This window comes from Pinus tabuliformis, chromosome 2_1 (genome assembly GCF_031772625.1).
Source record: "Pinus tabuliformis cultivar Carrire ecotype Pingquan chromosome 2_1, CPIR1, whole genome shotgun sequence".
NCBI lineage: Eukaryota > Viridiplantae > Streptophyta > Pinopsida > Pinales > Pinaceae > Pinus > Pinus tabuliformis.
In genome coordinates, this window is record NC_142299.1 from 210,113,263 (window position 1) to 210,133,077 (window position 19,815).

Below are 19,815 nucleotides of genomic sequence, written 5' to 3' on the forward strand. Positions count from 1 at the left end.
ATTTGGAATTCCTCAGTGAGTGCGCTAATCGTTTCATTTAGAAAATGTGTTCCCCGATCGTTCATGAGAATTTTGGGACATCCAAACCTTGTCAGTATGTTCTCAAACAAAAACTTTGCAGTTGTCGCAGCCGTGCAGTCCTTAACCAGTTGTGCCTCTGCCCATCGAGTCAAATATTCTATCGTGGTGATGATATAGCGCGCGCCTGTCTTCCCTTGCAGTGTGATAGGTCCTATGAAGTCCATTTCCCACTTCTCGACTGAAGGTAGTGTCATCTATGGATGGAGCGACATTTCATCCCTCCGCGATGGTTTCCCCGTCCATTGACATACATCACAGGTTCAGTAGTATGCTTTCGAATCTTGATGCAGAGTGGGCCACCATAATCCTACGCGAAGAATCTTCTAGGCTGTGGTGCATCCCACATAATGTCTGCCAGCAATACCCCCATGTGCTTCGGCCAGGATTTGTCGTCACTCAAACTCTGGGACATACCTATGTAATATTTCATCATTGCCCATTTTATAGAGGTGCCCTGAAATCACGGTAAAGTCTGCTTTGCATATCACTAATTCCTTCTTCTACTGAACATAATATCTCTACGGTGTGGTTCCTGTAGTGAAGAAATGGATTATATCCTCAAAGTGGCCATCTGCTACATGCACTACATACAGTTGTGCATCCGGGAGTCCGTCCTCTAAACTTGTGGGCTCTTCGCCAGTCTCAATTCTGGATAGGTGATACAGGCCTGCGTTTAGACATCCCGACTTTACGACAACCTCGAAGTCATATTCTTGGAATAACAGTAACCACCTACAAATGCACCCCCCAACACAGGCTTATTCACTAGGTATTTTAGCGTTGAGTGATTAGTATACATCTTAATGTGGCCTCCGAGTAGATAGTGGTGGTATTTTTTAAGCACATATACCATCACTAATCCCTCTCTCTCAATAGTGGAGTAGTTCTTCTCTTCTTTTGACAAACGGTGACTTGCGAATGCAATTGGGTGGTCAATTCCCTCCGATTCTGGTTGAGTACGTACTACCCCCAACGCGATACACAACGCGTCAACTTGCACATGAAATTCAACGTCCCATTTTGGAAAGACCAATATAGGGGTGGATACCATCTTTTCCTTCAACGTTTCCAGAATTTTGTTGCACTCCTTATTCCAGGAATAAGTAGCATCCTTCTTCAGCAATTGTTCCATTGGAGCCATGATCTGGGCATAGCTTTTTATGAACTTCCGATAGTAGCCCATGTGTCCCAATGTGGTGCGTAGTTGTTTGACACTCTGCGGCACTTGCAGATTGAGTATGACAATGATCTTTGCCAAATCCACCATCACACCTTGCTTACAAACCACATGGCCAAGTAGGTTCCTAAACGGGACAAGGAAAGTACACTTCTTTAAGTTTAGCACAATCTGGTGTCATCGAGAAGTATCCAGCATTAGCCATAAGCTCGTGGTATGTTTCTTCACCAGTCCGAATACGGCCCAATCATCAAGGTAGACCTCTAAGAATTTATGTATAAATTCCTTGAATGAAGCTACCACAATGGGGGAAAATATCACTGGCGCATTCTTCAGTCCAAAGGGCATTACCGTATACTGAAAACAACCCCATTCAGTGGCGAACGTTGTTTTACTCCTTTCCTCTGGTGCGATCTTGATCTGGTGGTACCCAGAGAACCCGTTTGTGAAGGAGTAGGCTTCCTGCCCCCACACATTTTCCAGTACTTCATTTGTAAAGGGCATCGGGAACGGATCGTTAACACATGCATCAATGAGCTTTTTAAGATCCACGCAGATGCAAATCTCACCCTTCTATGTCTTCTCCTGCACCACCATAGGACTTACCTAGTTGGACTCCTTGACTGGCTCAATGATTCCTACTACCAGCATCTTGTCCAATTCTTCTCGGACCTTTGCTTTATATTTTGGATTCAATCGGTAGGGCCACTGCTTAACTTGCTTCATGTCTAGCTTGAACGTTATCTTCATCACTCCCAGGTCTCCTAGGATCCCTTTTAGCTCTGTGATTTTTTTTGGGAATAAATCTCGATATTTACAAAGTAACTTGATGACCTTTTCCATCATGGCATCATCCCAATAGTCTCCAAGTGTTGCATACTTCGACTCTTCTTCTGTTCTGATATTTACCTGTTTCGTTTCAACGACGCCGTGATATCTAGATCTTTGATTTCGGGTCCACGCACCTCACGGCTCCCCTCTGATTTTGGAATATTGATGTTTCGTGGGTCATCCTCATCATCTTCTACCTGTACATTGTAACATTCTAGGGCTTGGCTCAGCTATCGCGACCAATCTGGCTGCACGATTTATTCTAGTTCCAATGGCATTTTGAAAATGGCAGCCTTCACCAGCTGTAATGCATCATCCATCGTATCCATCCATTGGTCTTCAAAGAGAAATGTCGACAAAAACCCATCAAACAAGATATCCCACTCTCCAGTGCCATGTCGAAGCTCTGTTTTAGTATACCAGTTCCTTGGGATGACATCCAGGGTATGATAAAATAAGTGCACCCACTCTGGTTGAGGCTCCTATCCATAGGCTGTGATCCATCTGGTAAGGTGCATGCACGGGTCATCACGTCCATCGTATTTCTCTGTTATTCATAGTTCTAGCTTCCCAAATCTGATCTGCATCATGCGCCTGTAGCCGTGCCAATCTTTGAAAGTTCCTTCATGTGTACCCCACCATCACGTAGGTGTCGTGTGCAACGCCCATATCAACACATCAAACCGTTGGTGTTTTGGTACTGCGATTTCAAATTTGGTCATAAATTCATCTATTATTGTCAGCCCATCATACATCGGCAGTTCACGATCATGGGCCCTCACTCAGTACAGAGATTTAGTCACCATATTGCAATGTAACATGGTTCCTCCATTCAACATATTGTGCCATCGCTTGTCTTCTTCATCTGAATTGGTGGTGCAAGACTCTACATAGCCCCGTGATATTCTTCTATCCTCCGTTGACTTGACCATTCTTTCCTTTGTGTAGAAATGTTGTAAATACAGTCTAATTCGTTGTCCCTTTCTTCGTCGCTCACAGGTTCAATGTACTGTGGTCCTTCAGCTCAATCTAGCGGAATGACTAAGCGGAGCGACTTTGTTTGAAATATCATTGTTCGCTTTTTTAAATTAATAACCCCATTCATGTTGGTGGCCCAATCTATGCCTAACAATGCAGGATAAGGCATACTTTCATCCACGATTTCAATTACTTCAAAATCTGTTCTGGTGCTCACGCCTTCTATATCTACCATAATTCCCTACAACCTTCCCATGGGAAAATTTTTTTGTTGGTTCGCCATCCGCAATTCAATAGGAGACCATTGTAGTGTATGCCTACCCATCTGCTCCCAAGTTTGTTTAGGCAGTTCATTTGCATCCAAGCCCAAATCCAAAATGATCTGATCCATCTCATAGTCGCCAATTTGTGTCGTTAATCACATCTCTCACCTTGTTCGTGTTGCGTGCTTTCCTAGTTTGCAGACCACGCTAGGTTCTCGTATCCCCGCGCACCTATTTATTAATTCTTGCAAGCTTCTAACTACCCTATTGTCGTGCAAAAATTTTATGCATGTCTCTAAAAAGGTAGCTATCATCGAGGGATCACTGTCCTACTCAGGTTGATCCCTGCTACCTGGGGTAGAGACCTCCGTGAAGCTCTCCCTAGCTTCTAGATATGTCTCCTTGCCAATCCTTGCATCTTCCTTACTTAAGTTCCTTTTATCCTCTCCTATGGCCATGCCACTTCTTAGTACCATGTTTACCTAGGGTCTTCGTCGCGAGGTTCAGACCTCATCATCTGCATGTTCTGGGTCATCGTAGGTTGCGCTGCCCTTTTTTCACGAATCTATGCTATCAGTGTGGGGAAATCTATCAGTTCATGATCAAATTGCTCACAATAAGTGCATGATATTCTAGTTGGGTTGGTACAATCCTGTGCGTAATGTCCCAGTCCTCTGCATTTGTAATAGATTAGCTGCCTGTGACCTCTTCCTAGCCCCATTCCACTCCGTCCTCGTCCATGTCGCTGGAAACGACCACGCATGAGTGCCGTGGCTGGATCTTGACCTCGCACCTCAGTCTAAATTCTGAAGGTCGGTGACTGGTCCATCAATAATTGATAACTATGGCAGTCTCATTCCTTGTGACCCACCGATCTGCAAAAGTTGCAATATAGCTGTTGGGGGGGGGTTGTCTCATGTTATGTAATAGATAGTAGTTGTCCTTGGCATGCTTTCCTCCCTCCTGAAATATCGCGCACCAGAGGACGGGCACCACCCTTAGCCCTGTCAGTTCCTCTGGTCTCAATGGAATTGGTCCCCCCTTGCCATATAGTTTGCAAATACTAGACAGTGATCTTTATCGTGACCTTGGATTCTACACTTTATACACCATACTTCCTCCTGGGCTTCTGGGTGAGGTGCCTATTCCTATTTTAACTTCTTCATTTCTAAACACGGGTTTTGTATCTACGCTTGGATTTGTTGAACTCCCAACCTCGGGTCCTATAACGGAGTTTTAGCAACCTCATTGGTGTCTCCATTGCTTCCACCTGGGTTGAGATATTTTGTTGTGACAAATCCATCCTCAGATGCGGTGTTAATGATGCCACAAACCAAGCACAGTGTTGTGCATTTGACAGTGTCATGTTCACTTCATGGATGGTACTTTTCAGCCTTTGATACATATCCCATGGGGTTTCACCAGGTATCACCACGATCTCTTTGAACCCTATGATCAATTGTGTTTCTGATATTGGCCGACTAAATTCTTTCTTTAATTCAGTCTAGATCTCTGTTGTCCCCACATTCGGGTGACCGCTTGAGCACTTTATATACCATCTCAGCGCTTGGTCCTGCAGCATGCTAACTAAAGTAGCCTTTCTGATATTATCACCCATAATTCTGTGTGCATCCCATACCGATGTCACCATGAACCAAAATTGTTCTGGATCTTTTCTTCCTGCTCCTTTGAATACCGATAGATGGATCATGATCATCATTTTTAACCTCTGGTTTACACGTCGGTGTACTCTGAACTACTATTGTTCCTGATCCCTTTGACCCTTAAATTATTTCTTTATAGAGTTCCCGCGCTCCTACATCAGACACCCCTTAGGCAGATCTTGGTCCTGGCAATGAAACCATTTGTTGGCTTATATGGGCCTAACCCAGGTTCGGAAGAATTATTTAGCCAAGAAAATCCAACAGCTATCAGCCCTTTCGGCAACAACCCATGGAGTGCGGACTGAGGTCTCACCCGAGGTAGCAAGGGAGGGTGTTGGAACCAGGTTTCCGCACCCTTGGGATGTCTAGATGTGGTTTGGAGGTTTCGCATGTCGTTTTTCAGCCTCGCACTACTCTCCAGATCCGGACCTGGGCTACTTCTTATTATTAATTACTTAATGATGTATTATAAACTAGAACTACTTAGAAGGGTCTTTAAGCAAACATTTATTGGAGACAACTAGTTCGCGCACTTAGAGTGGACACAGATTCACATATATTTGTAACATAAGCATATGCACATAGATCAAACAGTTATATAAAATAGTGAGATCCACGATAATTAAGATTTAACACGGAAATTCAGAAGCAACTTATCTTTATTCAATTTCTTCACCAATACATCTGGATCCACCCTATGCACTCAGCTGCAGGGGTCCGCACACATAGCTGCAAACTCTTCCAAGCCTCTGTGAACATAGCTACAAAGCCTCTATCCACTACCCAATCCCTCGACTCGGACTTACAGACGCTTCCAAACTTTCCTTCTCACAAACCCATTACATTTCAGATCCAAGATCATCCCAAAAACTAACTTCCCCTAACCATAGAGCCTCACTCCATTTATACCTTTCCATGGTCAGCGTACCATGGGCGGGCCAGCTCAATTTACATTTCTTTGCATTATTTTTGGGTGGACTACCCTTTGACTCAACTTATTACAAATCGCGCTTCGCGCATCCCGTAGATTCTTTACCTTATCTTTACACAAGATTTTGGGCTTTGTGCCCCATGACCGTTACGCAGGGCTTCTGCTACCCAACAGTGGCCAAAAGGAAGAACATATCGATTATGGGAGCAGCTTGAGCGATGTTGCATGACCAAAGCCTACCACTGCATTTGTGGGCTGAGGCATGCATACAATAGTATATTTGCAGAACAGAAGCCTGCACCATATACTGGGAATGAAGACACTTATGGAGGCCTATTTCGGGAAGTGACCTGATGTAGGTCACTTCTGAATCTTTAGATCATCAATTTATTGTCATGTGACCAAAGATGTTAGGAATAAGCTAGACCCAACAACTGATTTGGGAATACTTGTGGGGTACACGGATACACCCCACAACTATAGAGTGTACCTGCCTTCTACTCAGAGGACTTTGATATGCAAGGGTCTGAAGTTCAACGAGCAAAAAGCCATGCACTTATCACTTGAGAGGGAGCTCAATTTGCATGCAGATGAGGAACTTTTAGTTCCTAAGGATGAGGAGCCTCATATTGATGTGGAGCAGCCGCATGTAGAGGATCCGGGAGTGGAGACATCCACTCATGATGATACTTCCAGAGATGGATGGAAACGCTCAAGGGAAGTTGATAGGTTGATGGATGTGTGGAAGAATTTGGGACAACCGTCTTCTCATCGTAGATAGAGGAGGTCGCCTGAGCGATACAATGGGTGCATGACACTAGTTGGGGAGTGTGTAGATACCAAACCTTCTTCATTCGAGGAGGCAGTGTAGCAACCAGTCTGGGTTGATGCAATGGTAGAGGAGTACGACTCTATCATTTGGAACAGTATGTTAGATGTTGTCCCAAGGCCTCAGGACAAGTCAGTGGTGAGTTCCAAATGACTTTACAAGGTAAATCAAGTAGCTGATGGTAGTGTTGAGAAACATAAGGCAAGGTTTGTTGCTCGGGGTTTATCATAGGTCAAGGGGATCGACTATGATGAGACTTTTGGTCCCGTAGCAAGGTACTCATCAATTAGATTGATGTTGGCACTATCAGCTCAGATGGGGTGGAAGATCCACCAAATAGATGTGAAGACAACATTCCTCGATGGGAAGATTGAGGGGGAGGTGTACACTGAGCAGCCAAAGGGTTTCAAGACCTTCGATCATGAGTCGCATGTGTGCTGACTCAAGAGGGCTTTGTATGGGCTGAAAAAAACACCCCATGCTTGGTACACCAGGATTGATAATTATTTCATCGGGTTGGGCTTCACCAAGAGTGAAGTAGATGTGAACCTTTATAACATCATGGTAGAATGTAAAACATTGATCATTGTTCTTTATGTCGATGATCTGATTTGGATAGGTGATGGTCAGTTGATACAGTCTTGCAAGGAGGACCTTGCAAGAGAATTTGAGATGAAGGACATGGGCCTTATGCACTACTTTCTAGGCATGGAGGTGTGGCAGAAATATGGGGAAGTATTTGTGTCTCAAGGCAAGTATGCCAATGAGATACTTAGGTGCTTTCACATGGAGAAGTGCAAGCCCATGTAGACTCCTCTAGCTAGGAACTAGAGGAAGGAAAATGCTACTTCAGGTGAGGTAGTAGCTGCTACTATTTATCGGTAGCTGGCGGGTTCACTTATCTATCTGGTGAACACATGGCCCAACTTATGCTTTGCAGTGAACCAGCTGAGTCAAGATATGGTTCAGCCTACCAAGCTGTTTTGGGAGGTAGCGAAGCATGTGCTAAGATACCTCAGAGGCACATCTCAGTTCGGATTGTGGTATAGATGGACAGAGGGAATGAAGTTTCTGGGCTTCACAAATTCAGATTGGGTAGGGAGTTTTTTTTATCTAGTTCTGAAGTTCATTCTCAACCTGAGTTTATCCCCACGCTTCCCATGCAACCTACCATATATGATTAGAGATCTACCATCTCTTCCCCTCCTTCAACACCTCAAACATCTATCATCTCTTCTCCTCCTTCGACACCTCATACACCCATCACACCAACTGTCGTTGTTGTTATAAATCCTCATACTTCTCCAAGGCCAGTTTTGAATCCACCATGAGCAATGGCTGCCAGATATTCACCTCTCGTTTTGCCACAGAAATTGGATGCTATGCCTGCTGATTACCAAAGTAAGATACCATTGTTTGATGCTACCCAAGGTATCACAGCACCGCAGCATGTTGATAGGATGAACGACTTCTTTGATCTTCATGAGATAGATGAAGAGAATGTGACCATGCGATTATTTGTGCAAAGTTTTGGAGGCGAGGTTCAAAAGTGGTTCAGAGCACTTCCCATGGGGACTATCAATATATTGCCGGTTCTTCATAGACAATTTCTAGGTCATTGGGAGGTAAAGAAAAATCCACTCCAAATTCTTTCCGAGTATGAAAATATAAAGAGAAATGCTGGTGAAAGTGTTCAGGATAACTGTGTATGATTCAATACTGTCTATAATGCTATTTTAGCTGATATCAAGCCACCGGTGGGGCTGGCTTTGATAAAATTCCCCGATGGTTTTGATCCCGACATGGCATACCAATTGAGAGAACGAGATCCTGCTACATTGGAGGATATGCAAAAAATTGCAATAAGTGTGGAAGCGAATCTACTAGCTAAGAGAGCTAGGACAAAGACCGAGAAGAAAGTGACCATAAAGGAAGAAGCTTCTTCCTCTGATCATTTGCTTCATAAAATTGAGAAAATATTTGATAGATTCAAAATTGTAGATAAGCCCAAGGCATCAGTCAGAAATCCAAATTTTCCCGGTGAACAATAACCATAGTTCTGGATCAAACAGTAGGAGCAAAGAGCACAAGATCAATCAGCACAGCAGCAAGTCAAAACACCTCTACAACAGAACTATGTGCATGGCCCGGGGTTAGAGGATGATGAGAATCCAATAGGGGAGGAGAATCAATTTTTTACAACAAATGTTTTGCCTATATATATCACGGAGGATGAGGAATATTCAGAAATCTCGACTATACAGAAAGATGAGGATTTTATACTAGCCAATGAAACAGTCCTAGAAGAAGAATCAGATGAATATTAGAGGGGATATATTAATGCATTAACAGCGCAACAAAGACAATATTCACTCAGGAGCAGGGATGTACCCATCAATCCAATTCAAAAGTGAAAGGACATAACACAACCTAAGAATGATTCCCAAAATGTTTAGAAAAAAGGAAAGGAGCCAGTAGATCCTACTTCGAGCAAAGTACAATCTACAAATGAGAAGTCAAATCAGCCAAGTACAACAAAGGAAAAGTCTAAAAAGAAGGATTCTCCGGTTAAAGAGGGAGATAAAACTACAGCCTTTAGCTTAGAGAATGAGATTTTTAAGTTAAAAGTGTCGATACCTTTGACTGAATTAATGAAGAATAGTAAGAGTCAAGTGTCAGAGATTTTGAATGTAAATCCCATGTATGATATGGTTAATGTGGAAGATGACCAACCCAAGCTTGTTTTTGGTCCAGCATTAGAAGGCCAATATGAGGATAGTGAAGTAGCCCCATTTTACATCAGCCTTAGATTGCATGATTATGTCTTGCACAACGCCATGTTTGACTCAGGAGCATCTCACAATCTAATGCCTAAGTCAATTATGGAAAAATTGGGTCTAGACATCACTCGTAGATATCACGATCTTTATTCCTTTGATTCTGGTAGGGTCAGATGTATTGGTCTCATTAAGGATTTGGTTGTGACTTTAGATCAGATTCCAGCAAAGAATGTTCTCATGGATGTAGTTGTGGCTGACATTCCCCCTAGATTTGGCATGCTTTTATCTAGGTCATGGGGTGCAAAACTGAAAGGGACATTGCAATTAGATTTCTCCTATGCTACTATTCCTATGTTTGGTCAGCTGAGAAAATTATATAGGGAGAAGAAGATGAATTATATGATCACAAGAAAGGAGAAACCTTTGAATCATCCAATTAACTATGTACATATAGATTTAGAATCTTTTGTTCTTTATTCAGATAGTGGTTTTAATGATGTAAATAGCCAGCTAGTTGAAGTGGAAGATGTTCCAGAGATAACAGAAAATTTCAGGGCAGTTCTTGATCAAGAGAGACAAAAGATTGCAAGTACCGCTGAGTAGTTTACATTCCGCCAGTAGCAGAAAATTGATGGACAACAACCAAAGGAAGAAGAGCAGATATAATTCCAGCACTTGGAGGAAGAAGCCGGTTTATGGAGTATGGATTTCAATGGAACAATAGGTAAGGATGGTGCAGGAATTGGGATTTGGGTACGTAGCCCTGTTTTCCTACCAAATAAGGTCCCAAGCAATGTAAGAATTTGTTCATATAAATTGGCTTTTGATTGTTCCAACGACGAAGCTGAGTATGATGCACTGATTGCAGGGTTGAAGATACTCAAGAAATTGAATGCAAAGAGAATTTCAGTTTATGGCGACTTAGAATTAGTAATCAAACAAGTCAAGGGTGAATACCAAGCCAAACATCCACGAATGAGGGCTTACCATAATGCAGTTTTAGATATTGTTTCCAGATTATACCTTGACATGTGTCCCTCGTACACAAAATGTTATTGCAGATTCTCTTGCTATAGTTGCGAGTAACTTAAAGATACCAATGAATTCAAACAATAAGTTTGAAATTCATGTGAAGCATCACCCAGTTGTCCCTGATAATCTAAGATATTGGCAGGTGTTTCAAGATGACAAAGAAATTGATGATTTTTTGCAAAATGAAGGCCAATATAAAGATACTTTTATAGATGCTAGTAAGATGATGGTGAACCAAAAATAGAGGTAAATCAAATGGAAGTCTTACAGTTGAAAGATAATGTCATCCCTAGAGGCCTTATACCTTTAGAGGAATTATTTGATCAAGATGATGCAGCCCAAAAGCCAAGCTTAATGTCGACCGAGAAGGGTGTTGAAGATGTAAATATTGGAACAACAGAAAATCCAAAGATGGTGAAGTTGTCAAAGGCATTACCTCCTCAGGTAAAAGCTAAATACATTAGTTTATTGTCTTCATTTTCTGATGTATTTGCATGGGACTATATAGATTTAAAGGAGTACAACAAAAGTATAATTCAGCACATAATTCCTATTAAGCCAAATTAGAAGCCATTTCACCAAAAGCTAAGAAGGATAAATCCAAAGTTGCTGCCGTCAATAGAAAAAGAGGTAAATCGATTGTACAAAGCTGGTATAATCGTTCCGATCAGATTTTCATATTGGATCTCCAATTTGGTTCCTGTGAGGAAGAAGACAAGTGAGATCAGATTGTGCATAGATTTCAGAAATTTGAATAAAGTGTTGTTAAAAGATAACTACCCATTGCTGAAAATGGACCACATTCTCCAAAGAGTAGTTGGAGCATCTTGTATGTCACTGCTCAATGGGTATTCCGGCTACAATCAAATTTTGGTTCATGAATATGACAAGGACAAGACAACATTCACCACTCCTTGGGGTACATTCCACTATGCCAAGATGTCGTTCAGTTTAAAGAATGCTGGAGCAACATTTTGGTGTGCCATGGACATTGCTTTCACAAATGAAAAAGATGTGTTTTTAGTAGTATATCTTGATGATTTGACTATCTTTTCAAATTCAGATGAAGAGCATCTTTACCATATGAGAATTGTTTTTCAGCGTTGTAGAAAATATGGAATATCACTCAATCCAAAAAAGAGCTTGTTTTCCATGGATGAGGGGAAGCTTCTCGGTCACATAATATCAAAGGAAGGAATCTGCATCGATCCTACTAGGGTGGAAGCTATACAGAAGATAGATTTTTCTCGTAATAAGAAAGAGATCCAAGCATTGAATGGTAAGATGAACTTCTTACGTCGTTTTGTGCTTAATTTGGCTGAACACTTGAGGGAAATTACAAATATGTTGAAGAAGGATAGTGTGGTCAAGTGGACCGAGGAAGCTATGAAGTATTTTAACATGGTAAAGTTGGCTCTTTCTTTAGCTCCGATTTTAATCAGTCTGGATTATTCATAGGATTTCATATTATTTTCATTCGCTTCTAAACATACTATGGCAACAGTTCTAATGCAGAAAAGAGATCAGCTAGAAAAACCAATTGCCTTTTTTAGTAGGACAATAAGAGATGCAGCCTTGAAATATAACATCATTGAGAAGCAAGCTCTTGACTTGGTGAAAGCTTTGAAAGATTTCCGGGTATATATTTTGCACTCTCATATCCTTGCTTACGTCCCTAATGCAGCAGTCAAAGATGTTTTGGTACAAACAGATCCAGAAGGAAGGCGGGGCAAATGGATCGCAACATTGTTAGAATATGACTTGGAGATAAAGCCAACAAAGCTAATCAAGGGGCATGGTCTAGCAAAGTTAATGGTTGAGTCCAATCTACATGCATTGGACATAAATCTGATTGTAGCCATGTCTGAAAAAGATGAAGATAGTTCATTGATTCAAGTATCTAAAATTTTTCTCCGTTGATCCAGGTGGATGTTGGTGGCCACCCACTAACCCATTTGGACCCCCACAACTGTCTCTTTCAGTCTTTTCAGTTTCCTTAATTGTAGCACAACTTACTATTTTTAGCAGTTTTTCGGGTCCTGAACTTCTGGAGCCGTTTTGAGGCCCTAAACGACGTTTTTTTGGGAATCTGGGGGCAACATGGGTCCATGGACCGATGTTGCCCTTCCCAAAGTGGTAGTTCTCGGATAGATCTTTCTAACGAGCTATCGTACGCGTCAAACGGAGATCGTATGCCAAAGTTACGACCCCGGGAAATTGATGTACCAATTTACCCAAACGGGGCCCACAATTTGGCGTTTCATCTTCTAGGGTTAGGTTTCGGGATGTGAAGGGTTTTTCATTATTTCTCAACAATAAATAGGCCTTCGAGCCTCATTGTAATACAGTTGGGAACAGTTCAGAGGCATGTAGCTGCCACATCTCTTCTCAGAGATAAGCTACCATCGCCCTAGCTAGTTTCTCTCCATTTCTGTTTGTAAGCATATTTCAGTATTTTACAGTAATGAAATGAAGTATTATTTCCGCTGCATATCTGTATTTATGGTTATCGCATCTCTGTATTTATGGTTATCTCTGTAATCTATTGCGTTCCTGTTTAAATCCGGATCAGTGGTATCAGAGCGGTCTGCTTTTTCTCTATTTTTCTTTGCATGTCCCCAACGAGGTCGGGATATAAGGAGTTAGGGCTTGAACTGGTCGAACCTTTGCAAGACCAGCCTCGCAAATCCCGACGGCCTCCCATGGCGGATGAGAAGAAAGACGAGGGGGCAGGAGATCCTATCAAAATCTTGCTCGAAGAAGCGCTCGAGCGGCAAAGGAACGCGATGATGGATAGCTTTGCGCAGATCCTTCAGCGGCTACCCAGAGGCGACGCATCGACTTCCAACAGCGACTCTGGAAACGCCACACCGTTTAAGGTACAAGTCAATTTTGAAATCCCCATCTTCGAGGGTCAAATAGACGCAGATGCTGTAGATAAATGGTTAAATCTGCTAGATGGGTATTTTTCTGTTCATGAATTTTCAAGTCGGGAAAAGATTGTTTTTGCCCTTCTCAAAGCAGCCCCCCACGTCAAGGACTGGTGGGAAACCTACTGCGAGCAGAAGGATGAAAGTACAGGCTCACTATTTTCAGCCGCACCCACTTGGAATGACTTTCGGGATGCCATCAAGGAGCAGTACTACCCTGTCGGAAGCTATGAGGACAAATACATCAAATGGACCACATTGCGGCAGGGACGAGACCAAGATGTGCCAGAGTTCACAAACATTTTTCATACCCTTCGCACACAGTTGGGTATCAAAGATTCTGAGCTGCATCTGGTACTCAAATACCGTGGCTGCCTACATAGATACATCCAGGAAGAGATGGTGTTCTTGAACATCTCCTCACTCGGCACAGCATACCGATACGCTGTCAAAATCGAGCAAAAGTTTAAACAGAAGAAGCGAGACTTTGGATCTGCAAATCCGAAGCCCAAAGGACAAAGCCAAGGCGGGGTGACCCAAGACAACCCGTCAAAGCCGCAAGAAAAGAACAACACCACGAAGCCGAAGAAGGACACAGGAAAGTGGTGTGAGTTCCACAAGAGTCCCACTCATAACACAAGTGAGTGTCGGACCAAGCAGTCGCTGGTGGCCGAGTTGAAGGCTTCCGAATCAGATGCATGTTCCGACCCTGAGCCAGAACCTGACAAGGGGAATGGTAAAGGGAAGCAGATCATTGATGCGGATCCCAGTGCCACTGTTGCCACCGCCAAGATCAAGAAAAATGAGCCCGAAGATCCAGAGGAGGGGGAGCGTCTTTTCCACTCACAGATGTGGGTGAAGGGTTCACCGCTGCGATTCATTGTCGACAGTGGTAGCCAAAAGAACTTGGTTTCAGCAGAGGTCGTGAAGCGGTTGGGCTTACCGACTACACCACACCCACAGCCGTACAGTATCGGGTGGCTTCATGAAGGACGAGATCTCAAAGTTCGCCAGCAGTGCCGCCTTCCCTACAACATCAAACCCTTCACAGACGAGGTATTGTGTGATGTTACACCTCTGGATGTTTGTGATGTATTATTAGGCCAGCCATACTTATGGAGGTGACATGCTGTGTATGAGTCAAGGCCTCGTGCTGTCATTATTTCTTTGAATAATTCATTATACAGGATACCAGAGGTAGCCCCACCTACTGCCACATCCTTGATCACTACCAAGAAAGGCAGCAAGCTCATATCACAGACCAGGAAATTCATTTGTCTGGTTCACTCCCAAAATAAGGGGAAGATCGTTGCTACACCCATGACCCCTGCAAAGGGTTCCTCCATGCAGCAGCAGCAGCAAAAGGATACGGTCATGACAGAACACAGGAACAACTTCTCCTCACCCACAGGGGTACCACATAAGTTTCAGGTGGGCAACAAAGTCTGGTTGCATCGACAGAAAGAACGCCTTACCAGAACCCATCAGAAGCTCAGACCACACCGACATGGTCCTTACAGCAGTACCAAGGCTATGGGGAACAATGCTTTAAACCACAACATTCCTCCATTCCTTCGCCTGCACCAAATGTTCAATGTGGACCATCGTCGACCATGCTTCCCACCATCACTGGACACATCAGAGATTGCAGGACAAGTTCAGCAGATGGAGGAACTCAACGCAATGGGGACCATTGCTTCCTAAGGGGGGAGGAATGATCCAGGTGGATGTTGGTGGCCACCCACTAACCCATTTGGACCCCCACAACTGTCTCTTTCAGTCTTTTCAGTTTCCTTAATTGTAGCACAACTTACTATTTTTAGCAGTTTTTCGGGTCCTGAACTTCTGGAGCCGTTTTGAGGCCCTAAACGACGTTTTTTTTGGGAATCTGGGGGCAACATGGGTCCACGGACCAATGTTGCCCTTCCCAAAGTGGTAGTTCTCGGATAGATCTTTCTAACGAGCTATCGTACGCGTCAAACGGAGATCGTATGCCAAAGTTACGACCCCGGGAAATTGATGTACCAATTTACCCAAACGGGGCCCACAATTTGGCGTTTCATCTTCTAGGGTTAGGTTTCGGGATGTGAAGGGTTTTTCATTATTTCTCAACAATAAATAGGCCTTCGAGCCTCATTGTAATACAGTTGGGAACAGTTCAGAGGCATGTAGCCGCCACATCTCTTCTCAGAGATAAGCTACCATCGCCCTAGCTAGTTTCTCTCCATTTCTGTTTGTAAGCATATTTCAGTATTTTACAGTAATGAAATGAAGTATTATTTCCGCTGCATATCTGTATTTATGGTTATCGCATCTCTGTATTTATGGTTATCTCTGTAATCTATTGCGTTCCTGTTTAAATCCGGATCATCCGTTCTCATTGGTATTCAGATATTGTATACATGCTTCAGCACCTTTCACCACCTCCGGGGATGGCTAAAAATAAAGGTAGAACTCTAAAACTTAAGGCTGCTAGATTTTGTATTTTAAACAATGCACTTTATTAGAAGGATCTCAGAGCCATTTTGTTGAATTGTTTGACCGAAGACGAAGCACAACAGGTCATAAGTGATTTCCATAAGGGAGACTGTGGAGGTCACTTATTTTGGAAGACGACGGCTAACAAAATTTTGAGAGTAGGGTACTATTGGCCTACCTTGTTTGCTGATGTTTATAAAACTGTCACAAGCTGTCATGAATGCCAGATTTTTCAGGGAAGAAGAAAGTTGTAGCCTCTACCTCTCAAGCCAGTCGAAGTCAGTGCATCGTTTCAGCAATGGGGCCTAGATTTTATTGGAGAGATTCATCCCACATCTTCAGCTCATAACAAGTGGATCTTAACATCGACAGATTAATTCACAAAATGGATTGAGGCAATCCCCACTCGACAGGCCACAGACTCGGTAATAATTTAGTTTCTTGAAACAAATATTTTGTCACGTTTTGGCTATCCTAACAAACTTGTTACAGATAACTCAACTGCTTTCAAGTCCAAAAATATGATTGACTTTTGCGTCAAATACAAAATTACCTTGGGACATTCTACTGCATATTATCCGCAAGGTAACGGATTGGCTGAATCTTCAAACAAAACATTGGTCAACATCATTAAAAAGATGTTGGAAACCAATAAGAAGAGTTGGCATAAAAAATTGGTTAATGCACTATGGGCGGATAGAGTAAGCCAAAATAAGTCAATAGGAATGTCTCCGTTCGAGATTGTATATGGTATTGACACGGTGTTCCCGACATCTCTCACAGTCCCGATTGTTAAACTTCTGTAGGAAGCTGGCAGCGAGGAAGATCATTTTCAGCAGAGAATAAGCCAAATGATCCATTTACAGTAGACGAGAGAGGAAGTTTTTCATAATACCTTTAGGCTGCAAGATAGAATTAAAAGGATTTATGATCGGAAGGCAAAGGCAGACAAATTTCAGATTGAAGACATAGTGTTATGGTGGGATGCTAGAAATGAGGATAAAGGCAAGCACAACAAGTTCGGGAACCTGTGGAAGGGACCATACTGAATTGCTACATATAGAGGTCAAAATACTTTTCTACTCAAAGAAATGAACGGGGAAGATTGTCCAGGAGGACCAGTAAAAGGTCGGCTTCTGAAATGTTACTATCTCTGAGAAGTTTTCTGCTATCACATTTTGTCATTTTACATACCGTTTTATTTATTTCATTGCAAAGTTTGCACTGTCATCATTCATTTAGCTTGGGGCCCGAAGTGAAGCCTATAAAGCTGAATGTCTGGCTTTAGTTTTTGATTATTTAGTGTCAGTTGTTTGAGTTAGTCTCAATTGAGTCAGTTTAGTTATGAGTCTTGAAGTCAAGGTATTTGTTTTAGTGTTCTGAAGTTATTGACGCCATATTGCCTAATGGATGTGTCGGCATTATGACACAGGTTAGGAACTATGACCTAGGTGTTGTCCTTGATGGCAAGTCACTCAGATGACAAATCTCAGTTCAGGCTCTCAAAATGAAGGAAAAAGATATATACGTAGTTTCCCCTTACCCAAGCTGCGTATACATGCAGGATCATTGATCAAAAAGTGTGTATGCGTATGCACACACTTTCATGCACGTAAAAGCACGTACACGTGGGAAAACGTATTTCTTAGTCCATGGTTTTTGGTCCTTGGTTTTTGGACCTATGGTTTTGGAACTTGGTACTGCGTCCGAAGTGTTGAACCCAGGTATTGGGTCCCTAGTATTGGTTCTAAATGGTTTTGGACCATGGTATTGAGTAAGGCTTAAGACTATAAAAGGGGAAGGAGATCATTAGGCAAAGGCATGAACTGAAGTATTGAATCTCTTATGAAGAGAAAGATCTAGAATTGGGTTATGGTGCATAGCTGGATCTGAACCAAGGAGGAACCTGAGCGCTAGAAGAAGGATAAGTCTTATGGATGGGTCAAGATCTTAAGGCTTGAATAGTAGTATCTTTGTGTGATTTTGATTTGTTATATTTGGCGCATGACTTGATCTATAAATCTGATAATCTGGGTATAACTGATGTCTGAATATTTGAAAGGGTGAATTATCTTTTATAGATCTGTACGTAGGTTCGGCACATCAGAGGCACATATACACGTTGGTTCAGTAAGTCAAAACAGCGTATACGTTGGTTGGCCTTAATACATAAGCGTATGCATGCATGTTTCTACATATTGAAGTAGCATACATCTCATGAAATATGTTTTAGCTGCTTCTATTTATTGCTGCAATGGCCTAGTTTTAGGATTGGTTTCTGGTTACTGTTAATGTATTCTGGTTACAGCATTCAGAGAAGTAATTGTTTGATTCAGTGTTTGATTGGAGCTAAGGAGATTGATAGATGCAGATATATTTATGATTGACTATTGTTATTGATGGATCCAGTCTGAAAATTTATGAAACGTAAGTCAACACCTACGTACTAGTATCTCAGCTAGTACAAGAGCTAAGGGGGTTGTAGCTCCCTTCCAGGAGAAGTTGGAGAAAGAGAGAAGGTTGTAGACTTCTGCAGGTAGTAGCCTGCGTACTGGTATAAGATTTCACCAGTATAGAAACATTGTAAAAAGAAGTTTCTAATTAAAAGAAGATAGAGACGAATTGCAACAGGTGGTTTTCGCCCACATTGGGTTTCCACCTTATATCTTGTGTTCTTATGTGTGACTGCCTGTTCTGTTTACTATTCTTGGTTATTGTTTATATGGTTTGATTCACAGATTAATGATCAACATCTGAAGAATAATTTAAATTACAAGTCTGTTGGTTATACGCTAGTTTCCTTAACTGTAGTTGCATACATACATAGTTTTTACTAACTGAAGTAGCGTATACAAATCTAATTGTAAAATGAAAAATAATTGACCTGATAATACTGATTCACCCTGCCCCCTCTTAGTATTATTTCCAATAGGATGAAGGCACTTATCTACTTTTCTAGGGATCTATGGTTCTTGGCACCTCCTAGGAGCTACCATCCCCATTGGAGCCAATGTTAGTGTTAGTGTGTTCACACTTCCATCAGTGATCAAATTGATCTTTTGCACGCATATTAGGTGTCTCATCCAATCAACTGCATTCCATTAGGTCATGGATCAATTGATGGTAGTGGTCTCATGTCAATTTCCCTCATGACATTCACCTGCTGACCTGTTCACACATTTTTTTAGTCATTTACTGTCATTCTGTTTCATTTCATTTATAAAAATTAGTTTTAGGGTTTAGTCTCACTAGGTCTTAGGGTTCGTCATCATGGTCATCTTAATTGAATAAAAATTTCATTAGGCACAAGAGGAGAATAAATAAGTTCATAAAATAATAAATTTACTTTTGTTATGCTCAATGAATCTTTTTTACCTCAAAACTCTATTTTGAGGTGAAAACAGAGTTTTTCCATTATTGTACAAATTACATGTAATTTAAATGTTTCTATATGTAATAAGTGTTCAATAACTGTTCCTGGTGACCTGGTGACAAAGTCAACTCTTGCCATTACAAAAGGTCAATGTAAAAGTCCACCTGCAAAAAGGAAAAAGTCAGAATATAAGGGAACCAGAGAATTTTTTAAAAAGCTAGCAAAACATTAGAAAAGTGGGTCTTAGTTAATGAAAAATTAAATGAGACGGATATAAAAGCCAATCCATTTTTTTAATTCTTCATTGTTGGAATTGAATGAGCGAAAGGGAGAAAAATCATGTTTTTCAAGAAAGAAGGAAAACAGGGGAAAAAATCCCTACATTTTGTTGGCGCTGTGCACTTGGCCCTTAGCTCTGCACACCTACCCAGCGCTGCACACCTATTGCAGGTTTTCCATTGCATTTTG